We start from the raw sequence: 17,409 nt of genomic DNA, 5'->3' as shown, positions 1-17,409 counted from the left end.
GATGATCAGCCATACTCTAGATTCAGATGTAAAGTGAGAAGTTGGCTTTGGACCAATGACACCCACTAAACTGGTCCCCTGCTTTAGACCCTGGATTTATGCATGCAAATATTCTGAAACCTGTACTATTGTTACGCTCATCTGGCTCCCACAGAAGCGTCGATCGGAACTGGACAGCTGCGGTCTCCACCAATGTGACGCGTAGGGCCGAGATGACGGACTGGACTGGCCCACCTAGCTTCGTTTGCTTGGCCCGTAGGAATATTCTTCTGCAAATGGAGAAAGGGAATTAACCACCCGTGGAGTTGGGCGTAAATCCCCCCACCGCTGTTCTCCCCACGTCTTTGATGTCCCCTCTCATAGTCTCACCTGATGGTTTGAAAAGATGACCTCTCCATCCTGCATTGAGCACAGGGGCACGTTGATAACTAGTTGCTTCACTGGCTCGAAGGAATTGGTGAGTTCCAGAACAACATTGACTCCGAGATTCCCGGCAAGACGCCGTAAGTATAAAGTTCGTAAGAGTTAAAATGCCTGACTTTCACTCTTGTCCGATTCCTTGCAGGTTGACCCTAATGAAGAGTTCCTCGTGGCAACCGGTAGTATTCTGGTAAGGATTTGTATTTTCCAACACAGTTCGATAAAATAATGTCAATATGTAACCTGTTGCTTTCTCCCTTATTCAGGCGCTGAGAGAAAGTATGAAGTCTTGGGGAATAATACCTCCGGCAGTAAAATCAGGTAAGTCTATTGTGGTGAGGAGGGTTCCCCTTGTCAGTCCCTTTGTTTCACCTTGCTGTCCTTTTGTTTCCCCTTAGGAGCCGGAGTTCGGCAAAGATGCAGTGGAAGCTGCGCCGACCCGTGAAGAGGAATAGTACCCCCGGTGGTAAAATCAGGCAAGTCTACGGGGGGGTAACTAATATTCCTCTGTGTATTCCCTTGGCTCACCTTGCTGTTCTTGTCTTCTCCTTAGGTGCCGGAGTGCGGCGGGAACATGCAGGAGGATGCAGTGGAATGTGAAGATGCTGCGAAGGCCGGTGAGTTCAGCGAGGCGACGCGCATAAAATAACTTGTTTGTTCCAGCTCGAAGGCGCGATGGATCGGGAATTCAGGTAAGGATTAAAGGTATTGCTCTTGTTCCAACCTTTTCTCCTTCTTTCTCCCTTTTTCTAGGAGCTCCAAACTCGAGGCGGGCGTGGCAGAAGGCTGGATGCAGACTTGCAGGCACGGTGAGCGTTACGCTGCTGGATGCAGAATAACGCGAAGCGTGTGCTGCTCTTCGGGCGTAGTTTAAATAGCCTCCAAAGTAGTCCCAGGTAAGTATTCCTCCCCAGCCCCGCCCGAGTAAAAAATAGTCCCCAAGTAAAGCAGTCCCTTCCAAGCCTCTTTTGGCTTGGAGCTCTTGCAGCATGGTCTGCATCAGGTAAGTTTGCAGCATGGTCTGCATCAGGTAAGTTTTAATCTATGAGCCTGGCGCGACGGACTCTCCATATGAGCCACTGGACCCAAATATCCCCTAGCAGGTGTTGTTGGGCTTGCTTAGGATAACTTGATGCCTGCTTCCGGGGTTGCTGGACGTGGTCTGGGTCCCCGGGGGTAGGCATCATGACAACTATCCTGAAACTTGTAACATAGACTATCTCTATTCCCCCTGTGTGATGTGATGCTCCGACAGCTTTTATATTTGTACTGTAAATACTGTAATAACATGTATGCATTTACTGTATGTAACCAAGCTTAAGTATTCTTGTTACCGCTGCGCCCGGCTAGCCCAGGGTTTGGAGCGCATTATCAAATAAAAACTAAACTAGAGAGGGGTCCATTAGGCAGTTAAAGTCGCCTCCTATTATTGTTTGACCTTTACACCGCCAACCCAATTTACACAAGACCTCCCCAATGTATGTGTCTTGCTTTTCGTTAGGGACATATAGTGCAATAATGGTATATTTCTGCCCACTGATCAAGCCCTTAAGGCCTAAATACCTCCCCTCCGGGTCCCTAAGGAGGCGGTTCCTCTGGAAACCCAGTTCTCTATTCAACAGAATTGTAACCCTCTTCGATTTCTTACCCCCCGGAGGCAAAGTACTGCTGTGGGAACATTCTGTTAGACATCCACTTTTCATCTTCCAGGAGGAAGAGTGTTTCCTGTGGGATCCCCACCGACACCCGGAGTTCTACTAGTCTCCCCAGTATCGCGTAACGCTTCATTGGGGAGTTCAGCCCATGCACATTCAGAGACGCGATTACCGCCTCATCCATTTGACATGTCCTGCAGGAACTGCTGCCCATATTTTCTACCCCTAGGCCTCCTTGAGAATTTTCTTGATGGGATACTGATTCCCCATGATCCAACCTCGAACTCAGAACTTTAATCTACTCTTTCCCCTTCTTTGTCTACAACCTCTTTCCACTTTCCCCCCCATCTTCCCTGCCCCCCTCACCCAACTCCCCCGCCCCCTCTCAATCCTATGCGACCAGGGTCCAACCGGACTCTTCCCCGATTCCCAGTTAGGGCTTTGGGCCACTTCCTCTCCAAACACTCCCCTCCGCCCGGATATTGACATATCCAGAATACGACTCCAAGATGGGTCGCCCTCCACCTCCATCCCAGTTTACATGTTCAATTCAGTCCGCCTTTGTGTGTGGACCCGTCAGGGCCACAGCTCGGTCCTTCCTCCTGGATCTCTCAGTCGTCCACTCCCACTGGTTGGCTGTGTCCTTCGTAGGAGATCGGCGTAGAGTAGTATCCACCTGGCATGAGTCTTCTTCAATGTGCAGTAAGGACAGCCCCTCCTCGCATGTGCTGATTCAGTGAGTCTTGCCTTCCCAGGCAAAAATTAGGCCAAAGGGGTAGGCCCATTGATACCTTATATGTTTGGCCTTCAGCGCTTTTGTCACTGGTCGTATTAACCTTCTCTTATGTAGGGTCGAGAGGGCCAGGTCCTGATGGAGCTGGACATGACTTCTGTTGATTGTTATTTCCGTTTGCGATCTGGCCCCTCTCAAGATTTCTTCTTTTTGGGCAAATGAGGTACAGGCAACAAGTACATCACTGGGTACGAGTCCTGGCTTGTTTCTTTTCGGGCCAACTCGATGTATTCTATCAAAGCGTATCTCTTTTGGCTATATAGCTTTAATGAGACTGCTGAAGCATTAGTGGCCCGCAGGTCTGCATCCAGTACTGTCTCGGCCAGGCCTTTGATCCTGATATTTGATCTACGAGTCCTGTTTTCTAAGTCTTCGGCTTGTAAATCTAAATTAGTTGTTGCTCTGGCCACCTGTCCAGCAGAATGCTACTCTGCTTGGCGTCCTCTGCCACGCAGGAAAGGCCATTTTCCACCATGTCTACTCTCTCCCGCCATTTCATTCACTTCTTTCCTGATATCCTGTAAGGCCACTTTCAGTTCCTCTTTCAGCTGCCCCATTTGGAGTTGGAACGTGCTTGTCATTCTTGTTTCCAGCCCTAGACCGCTTTCACGCCCTTCCTGAGACCAAGCCTCGACTCTCTGCTACCTTAACTTGATTTGGCTAAACTCTCCGCGTCTTCCAGGTTCACTATAATTGGATGGCCTCCCAAAATCCTCCCCCTGGGCAGATTTTGGAAATACATCTTAAAGGTCAGTGTGATGCTGGAAATGCATCGGAGGGACAGGGCCTCTGTATCCTTGTCCTTTACTTCTTTTTATCGTGTGTCCTGTCGTGTTTTCCGCGCAGGAGTTAATGTGGGACTCCTGGAGGTGCAGCTCTCTCCTTTGGTTTTGGTGAACGGACCCATGGGATACCCTTATGGCACCCATGGGTGGGGGTACAACCCTGTACCCCTAGTGTATGTTTTTGGACACCTGTGTGTGGCCCATAGAGCAGGGTACGGGCTGGTGGCAGCTCTGTGCTGAATTGACTGGTGCCCTAAGTATCCTCCATTTTGGGATGCCCAGGCCAGGTCATTGGAATTGGTAGATTCCTGACGGAGACAAGATGGCCCCCGTGGCCTCTTGCCTTCCATCGCCGGTTACCTTGATCTTCCTGAAGTCCCGGGAAGCCCCGACTCTGTCCCTTCCCCCTGACTGTCTGTTGGGTGGAAGTTCCATATATGGTGTTGTTGTGAAGTGCCGACCAGACTGGCTGGAGCCTTCCCAACGACCGTGTGTTGTGGGTACACCTGTGGGTGGGACCAGGGTGAATTGAGTGTGTGACGAATACGCATTCTTTGTTGTGGATGTCTAGTATCTGGTGTTTGACACAATGACTGAGACAGCCCTGCCCGAAACTGGTATGAAAGCAGTGTGGAGTGTTGAATGGCTGGGTACTTCTCCCAATACACAACTTGTTGTGCATGTCTGGAGAGAAGTGAATGGCCTGAATGCACTATGCAGCCGATTGGCTGGCTGCCTTCTTGCATGAATGCCCTTCTGACCGATTGGTTTCCTGAGTGTGACCCAGTAGAATTAATGGGAGATCAACTAGTACATCTGGGGGCCTCTCACTGCTAGAATTCGTGTTCAGAAGCTGAAGAGTAACTGGAGTGAAACTGAAGCTTGACCTTGAAGCCCTGCTAGAAGAGAAGAATTGCTGTTGCCCTTCTTCATCAATCTGAAAGCTGCTGTGTCTCCAAGAACTGACCTTGTAAGGCGCCCTCTTTCCGAGCTACGAGGGACCATCGTACACCAGCTGATCTTTGCCAAAGCTCCCTGGTAGACAGACCTTTGACAGGCTGCCGACCCGAGACGGGGACTGGCGCGAAATCCCAAGGAGAAGCGCCCGGACTGTTGTCCACCACGGTCGACAACCGCCATCGCCGATCGGAGCCGGCGTGCTCCCGTTTGCCTAAGAACTCTTGATCCAAGGACGCTCTCGTCTGCATCATTGCCTGTCTGATCCCGCTGGAGAAGGCCAGGCCGTCGACATGCCGAGGAGCATCTGCCGGTGGGTTTCCCGCCACCCAAAGACCACAGAGACGCCGACGACTCAACGCCCTTGCTGGGCCCCAGTTCTTCGAACTCTTTGCGGTCCAGAACTAGCGACATCGAGGTGCCCTGCATGCCTCTTCCTTGCAGGACTTTTATACGCTTCCCCGTCGACGAGCACCGCCAGGAAAGAAGCTGCCACTTCATCGCCGTAGTTCACCCTGTTCTCTGTCGGACATTTGACGACCCGTGACTCCTGCCTTAAAGGGAGGGCACTCAAGAAGAGCCATCGAGTCCCTGACAAGGAATGCTACAATGCCAGGTACTTTGGGGTTGCAGAACTAAGGGGAAGACTCTTGTGAGCAATATATGGACTGGGCTTGTGATATATCTTTATTCTACAGGTTGCCCAGGAGGGGGGATCTCAACACAGAACTGTGTCTAGGTAACAGGGCCAGTATTCTTCCAATTGCTCACCAACTGCTTTTCTCTTATATCTATTGTTGGTTTCCTTTACGAAGTGATTTGTGTGGCATTTAACCGTACAGATGATGCACTTTAAAGAGATCTAATAGTAATTGTGGTACCACGTAGAACTGTATATTTGCCATTATAGATAACCGAGTACAAAGTGAGTTATCGTGATATTGTACATACCCTTGAATATTAATTATATAAAGACTGTGTTTTGACTAATACAGTGAGTGGACATTCCTTTGTGGGTGCTTGGGGACTACACTGTACTTAAGAACCAGCATGCATCACCTCCTGAGAAGCTAGGCCTTGATTGCTCGACCACATACCAATAATAAAGAATATGGGCTCGGGTCCTCTGTGCCTCTCCTCTACCATATAGAGAGCGGAAGTACAGACACCCCCCTCCGGTCCTGTACAGTCCGCATAGCAGAGCTTCAGCATTGCAGAAAGTCACAGACACGGCCGACACAAATTCTAGCATCCAGGCTGGATACATGTCCTCATAGCGGAGCAAAGCTGGTACTGAGTGTTAAATGCACATTGCAAAGATGCATGCTACTTCGATCCAGGAATGGTGATGCAGGTCGATCAGCACAGCTGTCTGGTTATGAGCACCAGGGAGGAAGGCTTCAACAGCAGTTCTCCAGCATGCCTTGGTCATCTTCGGATCTCTTGCAATTCCAGTGTCAGACTTGCTTCCTGGGTCCACCTGCCAGCCTTGTATCCAGAAATCAGGCTGGAGGGTTATCTCCAATGAAAAAAAGGCATCAGCTGCCAACACCCTGTTCAGGAAAATCATGGAAAGTAAAGTGTTTCTCACCAGAGTGACTAACGTACTCCTAGTCCATAGTCCCCTTTGCTCCATCCTGTATGGGTGTCCCTCGCTAGGGAAGGGAACTGAACATTTTTCACCAGAAAAAGAACACTTTCCCTTTAAACGTGTCCACGCACGGGAGCGCGGCCCTGGGAACATGCTCCCCTAACCGCGCTCACCGGTGCCACACCCCAGTCCCCTTTGACGCAGCTGTATTGAAATGTTCAACCTCGCTGCTCTTTTATTAGGCGGAAAGATGGTTAGACGTACGGAGAAAAAGGGACAATGGACTAGGAGTACTTTAGTCACTCCAGTGAGTAACAATTACTGCTACTTCCTGTCCCCTTTTCGCCATCATCTATGGGTGACTACAACTGATGCAACCGCCCTGGGGAGGAGAGCTTGTCACTGTAGGAAAACTGATTACGGAGGCCCACCTAGGCAAATGCTGCGTCAGCCCTGGCACTGGTATCCATACAGTAGTGCTTTCCCATGTCTTTGCCATGCTAATCACTTGCCACTGTACGTGACGTTGGAAGGCAACAGCTGCTGCGTTGGCCCTGATGGCATGAGCGTGCAAGCCCCTTGGTGATTCGTTGTGCTGAGCTTTGCATGCCTCCTGGATGGCTGCAGTCATCCATCTGGATATTGAAGCTTTTGACGCTAGCTGTCCAGGCCTTGATCTGCCAAATGTGACAAATAAGGCATCCGTCTTGGGAAAGTCCTTAGTTCTGTCAAGATAGAATTTTGAAGAGCCTTCTCAGGCGTCCTCCTTGGGGGTTGGAAATAAAGTGGGGAGCACAATCTCTTTGTTAATGTGGAAGGAGGGGACCACATTTGGTAGGAACCTGGGGTGCGGAGCACACCCTTGTTCCGATGAAACATAGTGTAGGGCTCGGAAGCCACCAGAGCCTGAATTTCGCCAACTCTGCGAGCTTAAGTAAACCCCACTAGTAGCACTGTCTTGAGCATGACCACTGTGGCCACGGGCTCGAATGGTTTGTGTGCGACGGCGCTAAGAACAAAGTTCAGATACCAGACTGGGTGTGGGTGTCTAACAGGTGGGTACAGTCTAGCTAACACTGCTAGATGCCTCTTTACTACTGGATTGGCTGAGAATGTAGACCTGTCCGAGTTCCTGCATGTGCCAAAGGCCGCTAGGTATGTCCTTGCAGGTGTCAACCTGGACCCCCTGATCTCGCTAAATATGCAGAGAAAGACAGCAGCTGGTCCAGTGTGCAGGATAGCGTGTTCACTCTGTTTTCCTTGGACCAGAAGCAGAACCTGGTCCTTTTGCGGTTGTACTGCTTTGTGCTAGCCCATATCCTGGCTCCCTGGATGATTTCTATGTTGTCTGGAGACTGCCGGAGATGTTGGATAGTACCCTGCTCAGTTACCAAGCTGCTGGTGCTAGCCTCTCCGGGCAAGGGTAAAGAACCGCCCCCCTGCTGCACCAGGATAGGGCCCTTCTCGAACTGGAGAGGGACTTCTGGCTCGAATGACAGCTGCCAAAGGGTCTGCGAACCATGGTCTGGCCGGCCACTGGCGCCCTATCGTCAAACTATATTCGCATAATACCGTCTGTTTATGAACATTGGCTTAAGCACATTCACATTTGTACTAAAAACTGCGTTTAAACAGACCTGAATAGAGTTGACTTCACTGCCATCTTAGAACCATCCACCATTTTGATTCTAACTCCTGCTTTTTGTTCCTAAAATGTTAAACTGTGATTTTGGCTGCAGCAGAGCAAAATTATCTTTGAACTATGTCAACATTGAGGCTGCTGAGAGCAGAATGTTTGTCTTGTGCCAAGAAACCTTGGAGCCTAATTGAACCACAATTCAAGTGTTGTCTGCACCAATACCTTCATCCTTATACAAACACTGGAACTGAATGTTGGACAACTAAAACTATGTGCCTTTGCAGAAACCCATTGAATTTGTTTCTTGAAACTGGACTTACTTTAAGCTGGAGAACCAACATGACCAGACAAAGTTGTAACCATTGTATTTTGTAGACTGGAAAACATCTGAAGTATTTAAAGACAATATTGTTGTATTTCTCATGTGAACTGGGCATGAACCCTTGTAAGATATTAACTTGGAGAAGGGCTGGATGATGTGGCCGGGACTCTGTATAAATGATGCATGCTTCGTGATGTCCAGCTCTCTTCCCTCACAATGTCTGCTAGTACACACTGCGAGACGCTTGAGAGCCAGAAAGCTAGCTGTACTTTGATTATAAAGTATACTTATAACTCTGAACTCGTGATTGGCGTATTTCATTCTGGTGGTACTAAGCCTCGATATTTCCTTTGGTTTTTCAGATGGTGCCCGAATAGGCACCCTCAAGATTGAGGTCACCTCACTGAACAAGGAGATGCGGCTATCGGACCGGGATCAGAGAGTGAAGGGGCCCCTTGCAGGAGACACAACACCTTGACAGTACTGCACGATCCGATCCCTGGATGGTGAGCAAGCGGTTCGAGCGGACATCTTGATGAGGGTCCCCATATCGAGGCGGGCTCTTTGCCGAAATCGCCAACCATGACGATCCTTTGTAATCCGATCGGACCTGCTTAGTTTTGAAATCAGGTGAGTCGTGCCCCGATTCCTAAGACTCCTGATATTGGTTACAGTTTTGCACTTGCAAGTACAAATGACGCCAGGTAACACCAGTGTTTGGACATGCCTGGGAAATTTTCATCCTGTTTCAGGGTATTATTCCACAGAGATAGACAATCTTTGGGACGAGGCCAACCGGCGCCACCTGTTGGGTCGCCGCTTGTTTAATGTACTGCAAGTATGGCCTAAATAGTTTGGTATTTAATGAGTTTTGGCACAGACAAACTAGACATGTTTCCGAACTTCAGTGGACAGTTCATGGTAGTTTTGAAACTGCCCGTTTAGAGTATTTAGAATCTATATTGTTGGAAAAAAAAGGCCAGGCCTGCAGAAATTGATGCAATTAAAGATTGGAGAAAGGAAGCTATGCAGCAACTCAGAAGTAAAGAAAAGTATGCACGTAGGCACATGACTAATGCTGAAAAAGCACTATTGTATGATCAACAGAAACAGCCAATCTATTAGAAGTATGGAATGGGCTTTTTCACTTGATGTACAGAAGATATTTCCATCTCAGAATTTTCATACATCAGATGAACTAATTAAATTTTCCTGCTGCTGTTCCTCCTCCTGCACCTCCACACTTACTGACAGTTGCTGTTCCCTTAAATCCATCTTCACCGCCAGCGGCAGTGTCTCTGCTACCTATTGAACACGATTTGTCTGAACTTTCTTTTCAAAGTGGTTCTGCTCCACTTGCAGTGGTTGAAGGGGCCGGAGCGGATTCAAGAATAGTGACTCGTGGTACAGTATCTAAAGCTAGAAAAATAGAATTGTATACCTGGGCTAAAAAAATATATAGAAGAGGGTGAAGAATCAGCTGTTTTAGTTATGATTTCTCTCCAAGAAAGTATTCCCGAACAGACTATTTTGATAGGGGGGATGGGAACGCATTTGGCTGATATTTGGAGTGATTTGACGGACATGAATGTCACACAGGGGTTGAGGGATTTGATTGTCATTGCCCGCTCTAGGGACACTGCGGAGAAAGTACATGAGCACGTTTGTTTATTTGTTAATGCGCGCCAAACCCGTGGGTAGCCGGGCGCAATAGTTTACATGAAGACTTAAGCTTGTTACAATGTTTGGCATGAGTATGTACAGCACAATGGCAAAAGAGAGCAAATATATGTGAGACTATATACAATCATATGCATATAAAACACAGCGGCAAAAAGCAGATATTTACAAGAATATTTACAAGCATGTACCCAGAAGCAAGGCATGTCTTGGGGTGTCTAGGCAAAGGGTAGGTCGTGGCTAGGTAGGAGGCTGGGTAAAAGTTATGTGTCATTGGCACGCAGCCAATTGATTATCTTGTGCCTGAACTTCGGGTATGGCTGTTCCGTTCTGAGTTCCAGTGGTAGTTTGTTCCAGCAGTGAGCAGCTTTGACAGGAAAGCTGGATCCTCCCGCGGTAGAGCGTTTAAACCTTGGAATCTCTAGTTTGAAGGTATTAGCCGATCTCGTGGGTCGGGAGGAATTTTTTCTGTGAATTGTTTCCATAAGATACGGGGGACTAGGTTGTTTAGACATTTCGATGTGAGGGATGCTGTTTTAAGTAGGATTCTGTCCGTTATTTTTAACCAGTTGACCTCTTTCCTGGAGTTAGTGATGTGCTCTCTGTACGGGATATTTAGTGCTGCTCTTAAGGCATTGTTCTGTAGTCTTTGAAGTTTATCTGTGATATATTTGTTGAGAAGGTATTTGAGTTTAAAATGGAGCTAGATCGGTTACAGGAAGATGAATTAGATGGTAATAGACTGGAAGCCTCATATGTTCAGAAACTATATTCCTCCATTGAAACCAATGAGTGAAGAAATGGGCATTTGCACAAGAGACGCTCTTAGATGGATTTCGGATATTTCAATTTCTCCCATTGAAGTACATGACACGTTTAGTCAGTATGCTCCGGCAATGCAAAGGAAAGTGTTACAGGTGATGGTAAAGTATCTAGAAAATGAGTTTATGAAGAGAAAGGTTTGTTGTCCCACAGATTTGAAGGTCATTTATAAGAGCATTTTTGCCCGATAGTGCTTTGACTACTTTGTCACTTGATTTAGCTTTTTTGCTTAATAAGCGTTCAGAATTGCCTATTTTTCAATTGCCAATGAGAGGTTACTCCGACATTTGTTCCAAAAGTAGAAATTACAGCAAATGCTGCAGCCGGCACACCAGCCACTACTTTTGAAGCACATTATGTCTCACAGTTTGTCCAAGAGTGGAAAAGAAGAAGGGAGACTTGAAACCTAGAGTACTGTTGCAGCAGATCGATAGAGGAGCCAGGAGGTGGGAATACACAGTTTAGAGACCAATTTACACCACAGAGTAATGTGCAACTGGGTCCTGTACACATGAACCAATGTGCTTATTGTAGACGGGAAGGTCATTGACGAGCACAATGCCCGATCCTTCAACAGAGATCGAATAGCACATATGGTGTCATGGGTAGACGACCCAGAGGCCGTCATGGGATAGGTGGTCCTGGTAGAAGTCGGTTTGCTCAGTCAGAATCAACAGGCACCTTCACAGGATATCCAGCAACATAGTGTTAATAGTGGGAATATTTTCGACAATCCTTCGACTGTCTTTTTCTGAGGATCTTGCATTTGATGATATACTGTTCCGCTAAGACAGCCCGAAGCAGAGTCTGTAACCAGTACCTATTTCCGTCGATCAGAAAGGGCTCTAGGTTGAAATGAAGGTGGGGAATAGGTAGCATCTATTTTTGATAAATACAGGAGCAGAGAAGTGTTCTATTGATCATTCACAGGTTCCAGATATTCCCATCAGGGCAGAACAACATTTCTATAGGGTTTTCTGGTACGCCAGTGGTTAGTCCGGGCTCTCAGCCGGTACCGATTTCACTGGGGCCATTTACTGATTCATGTCCATTTCTTTTGACGACAAATTGTGGGGAAAATTTGTTGGGATTAAATTTGTTGAAATAATTGAATGCTGTAATTTACTGTTCTCCGGATGGAGTGTATTTAACTATTTTGCCTCAACAAACTTCCATTCCACAACTTTTGTCTAGACATTTACCACCCAAATTGAATAAGGTTCCAACATGTCTATGAGCAGTTAATGACAATGACGTTGGCATTTTACAAATGGAACCGGTTAAAAATTGTATTGAAATCATGTGTTAAATTACCACGTATTCCGCAATATAAGATTTCGGTTGAAGGTGAGCAGGCTTTGAAGAGTATTTCTAATTTTGTACACATAGATGTGATTGAGGAAATTGCAGGGAGTGTGTGTAATAGTCCAATTCTACCTGTGTATAGGAAAGGGGATAATGTGATTCCTTTTCGCTTTATTATTGACTTACGCACTATTAATAAGGTTGTTGCCCCACAGTTTCCGATTGTACCTGATGTTACTACAATATTGACCATGATTCCAGCCTCAGCTACTCATTTTAGTGTTGTGGATTTAAAGAATGCCTTTTTCAGTATTCCTGTACATATTGACTGTAGATATTTGTTTGCATTCACCACAAGGGTACACTGAGAGTCCAAGCATTTATAGTACAGCATTGAAGGAACAGCTTGAGCACTTGAGTTACCTTCTACTTGCACGTTGTTGCAGTATGTAGACGATTTGCTTCTAGCTGCAGATTCTGAAGCTGCTTGCAAGGAGGGCACTGTGTTGCTGCTTATTCATTTAGCAGAACATGGGCATAAGGCTTCATTAAAAAAGTTTCAGTATTGTCAACAGGAGGTCGCCTATTTAGGCTACCTCCTATCGAAGGAGGGAAGAAGACTGACACCTGAACGGATACAAAGCATCTCTAGCATGTCTGTCTCAAATACACAGAAAGAGGTCAGAGCTTTAATAGGCATGGCTTCATACTGTAGACAGTGGATCCCAAATGTTTCATTGATGATAAAACCTATGTTGGCATTGGCAAAGAAGGGCATTTCTTTGCCTATACTGTGCAACATGGATTGCCAGAATACTTTTGATCTGCTCAAGGCTTCATTGTGTTCAGCGCCAGGTTTGGGCACACTAAATTATGAAAATATCTTTGTATTATATGTGCATGAATGTAATGGATGCGCTTTGGCTGTTTTGACACAGGAACATGGGGGTAAAAATCGACCATGCGGTTATTTTTCCTCCACGTTAGACCCTGTTGCATGCGCTTTGCCGAGATGTTTGAGAGCTGTTGCTGCTGCATCTGTAAAACAAAGTGAGGGTATGGTTCTGGGTCACTCTTTAACTGTGATGGTACCTCACTATGTAGACATTCTATTAAACAGAACGCAGACGCAAAATCTCACATCAGCATGACTAACTAGGTACAAGCTGATGCTATTTGCATCGCTTATCCAAATTAAGAGATGTTGCTCATTAAATCCGGCCAAACTATTGCCTCTTCTGAAAGAAATTGATTGCAGTGACAAAATGTCACATGACTGCCTCTATACCACAGAACAAGAGACTAAGGGCAGAATTGACCTAAGCAATACACCTTTAAAGAATCCACAAGGGGAGCTGTTTTGCAATGGCTCCTGCTTCAAACGTCCGGATGGTACATCCACTGCTGCTTACGCAATCACTACATTAAGCACTACAGTGGAGACCAAACGAATTCTGCATAATTCTGAGCAGGCCGCAGAGATTATTGCGTTGATTAGAGCTTGTGAACTTTCTGAAGGGCTTAGTGTGAACATATACACGTACAGCCAGTATGCCTTTGGGGTAGTTCACAACTTTGGTCGACTATGGGCTGAGAGAGGGTTTTTGACCTTGCATAGAACTAAGATACAGCATGGCACTTTAATAGTTCGGCTACTCTCAGCACTTGCGCTTGCGCTTGCGCTTCCTATACAGTTAGCAATAATGAAATGTGCAGCACACCAGAAAGTAACAGACAATGTGGTGAAAGGAAACACTTTTGCTGACAGAATAGCCAAACAGACTGCCACCGATTTACATTCCAAAATGTATGCGTTAGAACCAACAAAATGGGTCACTAACAATTGTGTGGTAGATGAAGGAATTGGTTGCATAAAAAATTCAGGCTGACGCCACTCCAGATGAAATTAAACAGTGGGCTGAAGGTCCAGCAAGATTAGATGAGGGTTGTTGGGTAGATAATGAAAAACAAAAATGGATGCTACCCAATGCCTATGTTACCGCTATGGTGACAATGGCTCATGGTCCAACACATGTGCCAAAAAGATTAGCAAATTGTTAGATCCTGTATGGTATGATACCAATATTCAAAAAACTGCTGAACGTCTTGTCCAAAGTTGCATGGTATGCTTACAGCATAATATTGGCAAAGGTACATCGACACCAAAGGGTAGTTTTGGTCCCCCCTCCATGCCGTTTGAGGTCATACATTTTGATTTTATTGAAATGGAGCGTTGTCAAAATTATAAATATGTTTTGGTAGTCATCTGCGCTTTTAGTAAATGGGTTGAAGCTTTTCCTCCAAGAGATGCCACAGCAATGTCAATGGTGAAAGTCATGCATAAGGAATAATTTCCTAGGTTTGGCTTGCCGAGATTCATATGGTCTGTTAATGGTCCACATTTTATCGCTGCTGTCATCCTGCAAGTATGCGCGGGATTGGAGATTGATAAATGGTTCTATTCAGCCAGGCATGCTCAGAGTGCCGGATTTATAGAACGCCATAACGGCATATTAAATAACAAGATTGCGAAGGTTTGCGCTCATAGCAACTTGAAATGGCCCGATGCCTTACCAATAGCCTTACTATCAATGCGGACGACTGCACAATCAAAGACAGGGCTCTCTCCTTATGAAATTGTCAGGGGGAGACCAGCCAACATATGGAAGATGCCAAAACCCAAGTTATTGAAGGATGTTGAGCATGTACTTCTTTCTGAATATTGTGACCAGTTAACTCAAAACTTGCATTTGATTAATTTACAGGTGCAAGAAGCCCTCCCAGTAAAATACGAGGGACCAGGTCATCGACTTCGACCTGGTGACTGAGTGCTACTAAAAGCCTTTGAAGAACAAGTTACTTTCTTACCTGGTAATGTTCTTTCGATGGGATGGTCCGACGACGTATTCCATATCTATGACAGGTAATGTCCACAGCTGTGCTGCTTCGGAAAATCTTTGGCGTCTGCGTCCGACGTCGATGCGCCGTCCCCGAGGACCTCCTCCGACGGCCGACGTCACCCGATGTGATAAGTAGGACGCACGACTCCCATAGCCTCAGTTATAGTTTTTTCCCAGAATGTGTGCCACCAGTTTTCTGCCAATCAGACACACAAGGCCTTGCGGAACGCAAGCTGCAATCGCAAAAGAAATTCTGCAGCGGGGAAGGCAGGGAGGGAGCGATATGGAATACGTCGTCGGACCATCCCATCGAAAGAACGTTACCAGGTAAGAAAGTAACTTGTTCTTCGAGGGGATTGGGTCCTCCGACGTATTCCATATCTATGACAGACTCCCAAAGCAGTACCAAGCAAGGAGGTGGGAAAGAATTTAGAATCCAAATTTAGCATGCCCAATCAAATTGCAGAATAGAGAAATGCCTTGCCAAAGGCCAGATCTTGCCCTCTGATGGAATCAAGGGAATAGTGACATACAAAAGTATGTACTGTAGCCCAGGTGGCTGCATCACAGATGTGACGAATAGGAACTCCCCTGTGCAGGGCAGTAGACGCAGCCACTCCTCTGGTAGAATGGGCCCGCAAGCAAGCCGGAGGGTCCTTACCCGCCAAGCGGTAACACTCGGAGATAGCTAAAATAATCCAACGAGACAAAGTCTGTTTCGTCACAGCTTGTCCTAAACGCTTCCCAGCGTAACCAATGAAAAGTTGATCGTCCACTCTGACCCGGGACATGCGCGAAATCTAAAAGCTCAACGCTCTCCGAGGATCAAGCCTATGGAGCCTCTCCTCCTCCTTACCAGGATGTGGAGGAGGATAGAACGCCGGAAGAACAACCTTATGGCTCAAATGAAAATCCGAAATCACCTTCGGAAGAAAAGAAGGATGAACTCTAAGGACAACCCTGTCCTTGTGAAACACAGTGAAGGGTGGCTTAACTGAAAGTGCCTGTAACTCACTCACTCTGCGAGCGGAAGTAACCGCAACCAAAAACACAGTTTTCAGAGTCAACAGCCTCAAAGGGCAAGAATGTAAAGGCTCAAACGGAGCACCCATAAGAAACTTAAGAACAAGGTTCAAATCCCAACCTGGCACCAAAAAAGGTGACGGAGGGAACACATTAGTGAGCCCTTTCAAAAACTGTGAAATTAAAGGAATCTTAAAATAGGAACACTCTTCAGACGAGCGCTTAAAGATGGACAGCGCCGCCAGGTAACCTTTAATGGTCCCCACTTGCAAGCCCCTGTGGGCCAAAGAAAGCAAAAAAGACAAAACCATGGGAATGTCGCATTCAAAAGGATCCACATTCTGAACTCTGCACCAGTCGCAGAACTTTTTCCAATGGCAACGGTACAGAGACTTTGTTGCCGGCCGCCTGGCCAAGAGCAACACCTCCATCACGTCTTCAGGGAGGTCCCAATCCTTACACCTCAACCTTTCAGAAGCCAAGCGTGAAGATTGAGGGATCTGACCTCTGGATGGAGAACCTGACCACCCTCCCGTGAGAGCAGATCGTCTTGGTAGGGAAGACGACGTGGAGGGCAGATGGACAAGTCTAGAAGGTCCGAGTACCACGTCCTCCGGGCCCACACCGGAGCAATGAGGATCATCCGGGAACCGAACCTCCGTAACCTCCGCAACACTTGCGGGATGACGGGGACTGGAGGAAACGCGTACAGCAGTGGGAATGACCACTCCACCACAAACGCATCTCCCAAGGCTCCTTTTGGAGGAAATTCCCGCGAGCAAAACCTTTCGCACTTCCGGTTTACACTGGAGGCGAAGAGATCCACTTGAGGGGTCCCCCAAAGGGCAAAGATCTCCAGGAGAATCTCCTGAGCCAGCTCCCACTCGTGAGAGATCGTGCTCTGCCTGCTCAGAGCGTCCGCCGTCTCGTTGTCGTCTCCGGCCAGATGAACTGCCGAGATCGAAACTTCCTGCTGGATGGCCCAGAACTTGAGCTGCATCGCCTCCCTACACAGCGGAAGTGACCCTGCCCCCCCCCTTTTTGTTGAGGTAGTGCATGGCCACCGTGTTGTCCGTCAGAATCAGGACACTCTTCCCGCGCACAGTCGGCAGAAAAGCCTTCAGGGCTAGCCTGACGGCCCTCAACTCCAACAGATTGATATGGAGTCTGGACTCCGACGGAGACCAACGACCGCTGACTGTCAGCTTGTTGGCATGAGCTCTCCATCCCGTGCGGGATGTGTGTCACGATCGTCACCTCCGTCCAGGGCAGCCAAAATGGGGCCCCCTTCATCAGATTGCCCTCGACGGCTGTTAGGGAGAATTCTCTGTTTAGGCTGAATTTCCCTACCTAGTGAGTCCCCCAGCAGCTTTGCTGGATTTCTGGGGTTTAATTTTTTTCTCCTGCCAAGAGTGAGACTCTTTTACCCTCACTCTTGGACATGTTGAAGTGTGTTTTCTTGGTTAAACCTTGTGTTGAATGGGCTATGGGGTCTTTTACTCCATAGGGCCTCATGT

At 47.2% G+C, this 17,409-nt stretch overlaps 1 protein-coding gene across 2 annotated transcripts in view; it reads right to left on the bottom strand.

The window, feature by feature from the left end:
• BAG1 (BAG cochaperone 1) overlaps positions 1 to 17,409 on the bottom strand; it is a 570,958-nt gene that overhangs the window by 178,083 nt on the left and 375,466 nt on the right. The window lies entirely within an intron of this gene.

Source organism: Ambystoma mexicanum, chromosome 5q (assembly GCF_040938575.1).
Source record: "Ambystoma mexicanum isolate Mex_15411 chromosome 5q, UKY_AmexF1_1, whole genome shotgun sequence".
In the NCBI taxonomy this organism is placed as follows: Eukaryota; Metazoa; Chordata; class Amphibia; order Caudata; family Ambystomatidae; genus Ambystoma; species Ambystoma mexicanum.
This window is presented reverse-complemented; position numbering and strand designations above follow the sequence as displayed.